General features: G+C 50.9%; 1 pseudogene; it reads left to right on the forward strand.

The window, feature by feature from the left end:
* Positions 1-3204: 3204 nt before the first annotated feature.
* LOC104665855 lies at positions 3205-4325 on the forward strand (annotated as a pseudogene).

The following is a 4325-nucleotide window of genomic DNA, read 5'->3' on the forward strand; positions in this document are numbered from 1 at the left end:
TAACAGACAGGAATAAAGTGACCCTGTCCATCCTGGGGTAGCAAAGCCACACCTGGCCTCTCACCCAGCCACGTAAACCAAAGAGCTCAGGTCTCCAGGGTACCACTGTCTCTAAAAGAGGGAGCGGGAAGAGATGGGAAGAGAAAATGTGTTGGTTCTCTCCCTTGTGGCTGCCCTGTGGGGCATTTGCCTCTCTTCTAGGTAATTCTCACAGCAGTCTCCCCAGAAAGGGATTGTCTCATTTTACAAGAGCTGAGGAAATCGTGGCTCAGAGATACGGTGAGTGCTTGAGAAGGCATACTCGCCCCTGGCAGAGGTGGAATTTGAGCACTTCTCACTATACCAAAACAGTCCTTTGAAGGGCATTAGCCCAGGGGCCAGATCAGAGTACTGCCTACTACACTAAGGGTCTTAATGGGCCCTAGAGGGTTCTCTGACTCTCAACTTCCTCATCATGAAACAGAGGTAATAATGTTTTGCTCACAAGGTTGTTCTGTGGATTAAGTAAGATCACGTGGGTGGACTGCCAGACCCAAGTCAGTGCTAAGTAATGGTGGATTCCCTCCTCGGCTTCCCTCCAAGAGCTGACACTGAGATGGGAAGGCAACTTCACTAGAAATGACTAAGCATTTTCCAGCCCCCCAGCATGAACAAATCATATGGTACAAAATGAATGAAAACGGCCTTTTTAAAAGCTTTGCTCTCCAGATTTTAAAGCCAGGGAGCAGGGTGGTGAGCCCCTCAGCAGGCTGAGGCATGGACAGCCACCGTCCTCCGCCACCAACCTCAGAACGCCCATCCTCAGCCTCGTGCTCACCTCAGACACTCACCACCCACACAGTCCTCAACACTGTAGAGCTCAGACACCCTCAACTCATCTGGCTCATGTCTCACATGCAATGAGGCCCATCACTCCTGCCTCAGCAGCATCTCCTGCTTTGCATCCACCCTGCATTGGTCTTGCTTGGGATACTGGTCATCTCTCACCTGCGTGCACTTCAACAGCCCTGCACTAGTCTGACCAGTAACTTCCTCTGTTTCAGGCCCAGGTCCATGTTGCCATCTATATCTCCTATACAGATACAGGAGAGGGGATTTGCTATGGGAGCTGGCTTGAGCAGTTATGGGGCCGAGAAGTCCGACAATATGCCGTCTGCCAGCAGGGGAAGCAGGGATGCCAGTGGTGTGGCACATTCTAAGTCAAAAGGCCTCAGAATCGGGGAAGCCAATGGTGTAACTGTCTGAAGCTGAAGGCCTGAGAACCCAGATGGCAGACGGGGCAAGTCCCAGAGTCCAAATGCCAGCGAACCTGGAGTTCTGACGTCCAAGGGCAGGAGAAGAGTGTCCCAGCTCCAGTACAAACAGTGAATACGCTTTTCCTCTGCCATTTTTTCTTCTGTCCAGGCCCTCAACCTGATTGGATGGGGCCCGCTCACACTGGGTGAGGGTAGATCTTCCTCAGTCCACTGACTCACACGCTAATCTCTGTCAGAAACACCTTCAAAGGCATACCCAGAAATAATGCTTTACCAGCTCCCTGGATATCCCTTAACCCAGTCAAGCTGGTACCTGAAACTGACCATCACAGTAGCCATATCCCATCACTGTCCTGCTAAGACATCCTCCTTCCAGCAGCCGATTCTCCTGCCCTCCCTGGACACACTGTGCCCTTTCAGCTTCCATTCCCTTGGGTGTGCAGTTCCCCCTACCCAATGCCTCTCACCCATCTCTGCTAACAAGCTCATGTTTCTTCTCCCAAGCAGTTCAAATGCTGCCTATTCTAAGCAGACTGCCCTCAATTCCCTCAGAGGAGAATTCGCTGTATCCTGCTGATTTTCACACACACTGTTGACCATTTTTTTACATCATATTACAATCAGCTGTATCCATTTATGTCTTCCCCCACCAGACTGTGAGTTCCTGGAAAGCAAGAGCTGTGTCTTACTCATGGTCGTATCCCCAATGCCTGACTCAACAAATGCTCAATAAACGTTTGTTGATTGACAGAGTGAATGAAGTGTCTGTTTCTTTGGTTCTCTCTATATCAAAGTTTGCAGGCAACACTCAACTTATCCCCAAATTACCTAACTTATGCTTTTCTCTCTTCCGTTATTTTAACCTGTCTTTCTAAATATTAAGCCTCTAATATGAAGCCCCAGAGTTAAACATCTTTCAGTTCCTGTGGGCTCCATGCTGATTGGCTGGCCCACACACTGGCTCCCCTTCACGCTCCACACATGGCTTCCTTAGCTACTTAGGCCCACCTATTGCATCTACTTTGACAGCAAGGAAGGACTAAGGAAGAAGCTGCACCTGGCTTCATGGCTCAGATTTGTTTTCTTGGATGCTCGGATGCTAAGGTGGTTAATAAGCAAATCAGCCCCAGTATTCAAATACTCAGTTAAGAAATCCTGAAAGAGATACAAATCAAAATCCTCCAGCAGAGCCTGTAGGCAAAACCTGCACTTTATCTAATCCTCTCTAATCCCCAAGGGTCACTTTCTACTCTACTATGGTCTGTGTGGTTAGGATCAAATTGTAGGCAGTTTCAGCCCCTGGGAATATATCTCCTTCTCTGGCTAGAATACCTCCCCTTGGAGATTTCCTGACTCTATGCAAAGGATTCTAGCAGGAGGAGGAGCCACAGAGCTGGAGATTCTGAGTACCCTGTTTAAATGACAGTGTCATCCCACCACCATTTCTATCACAACCCAGCCTAGAGTAGACAGCGTACAAGTCAATGTAAGGCCAGTTCTTTGGACCTGGTAAGTCTGGAAGCCCAGCTTTGGAAGATTGGCCCTCGTTTAATACTCTATTTTCCGTGGCTCAAGCCTGTAATCCCAGCACTTTGGGAGGCCGAGGACGGGTGGATCACGAGGTCAGGAAATCGAGACCATCCTGGCTAACACAGTGAAACCCCATCTCTACCAAAAAATACAAAAAACTAGCCGGGCGAGGTGGTGGGCACCTGTAGTCCCAGCTACTCGGGAGGCTGAGGCAGGAGAATGGCGTGAACCCGGGAGGCGGAGCTTGCAGTGAGCTGAGATCTGGCCACTGCACTCCAGCCTGGGTGACAGAGCGAGACTCCGTCTCAAAAAAAAAACCAAAAAAAACTCTATTTTCCCAGGGTTGGTCTCTTTCAAACAAGGTCTCTGACTAGACTTTGGGAGACAAAGTTGAATGCCAGGCTGAGGTCATGATGCTATGCTGTCCATTTTGTTTCCTTCCAGGGGAAGCAGAAGTGGGAGCTGTTGTGGAGCTCTGCCCCTGAAAGGAGCCTCCTGGGACATGGAGAAGCTGGACACGAACACGTCACAGGACCAAGGTCTCTGCCAGTTGTCAGAGAAGTACAAGCAAGTCTACCTCTCCCTGACCTACAGTATCATCTTTATCCTAGGGCTGCCACTAAATGGCACTGTCTTGTGGCTCTCCTGGTGCCAAACCAAGCACTGGAGCTGTGTCACCATCTATCTGGTGAACCTCTTGGTGACCGACCTGCTTTATGTGCTGACATTGCCCTTCCTCATCATCACCTACTCACTAGATGACAGGTGGCCCTTCGGGGAGCTGCTCTGCAAGCTGGTGCGCTTTCTGTTCTATGCCAACCTTTACGGCAGCATCCTGCTGCTGACCTACATCTCTGTGCACCGCTTCCTAGGTGTGTGCCACCCGCTGCGTTCGCTGCCCTACCGGACCCGCAGGCATGCCTGGCTGGGCACCGGTGCCACCTGGGCCCTGGTGATCCTCCAGCTGCTGCCCACACTGGCCTTCTCCCACACGGGCTACATCAATAGCCAGATGGTCCTGCTATGACACGACCAACCCAGAGAATTTTGATCAGTATTTTGCCTATGGCGTAGTTCTGACATTGTCTGGCTTTGTCTTTCCCACCTTGGTCATTTTGGTGTGCTATTCACTGATGGTCAGGAGCCTGACCAAGCCAGAGGAAAACCACATGAGGACAGGCAACGCAGCCCGAGCCAAGTCCATCCGGACCATCCTACTGGTGTGTGGCCTCTTCACCCTCTGTTTTGTGCCCTTCCATGTCACTCGCTCCTTCTACCTCACCATCCCCTTTCTGCTTTCTCAAGACTGCCAGCTCTCGAGGGCAGCCAGTGTGGCCCACAAGATATGGAGGCCTCTGGTGAGTGTGAGCAGCTGCCTCAACCCAGTCCTGTACTTTCTTTTGGGGGGCAACAATAGAGTCAGGCTCCTCCAGAAACTGAGGCAGAACAAGGTGGGCAAGCATCCAGCTGGGGGGGAGGAAGAAATTCCCAGGGGTGAACAGATCTGGATACTGCCAAGGTGAAGCTTGGGGAAAATGA

This window comes from Rhinopithecus roxellana, chromosome 1, assembly GCF_007565055.1.
Source record: "Rhinopithecus roxellana isolate Shanxi Qingling chromosome 1, ASM756505v1, whole genome shotgun sequence".
NCBI lineage: Eukaryota > Metazoa > Chordata > Mammalia > Primates > Cercopithecidae > Rhinopithecus > Rhinopithecus roxellana.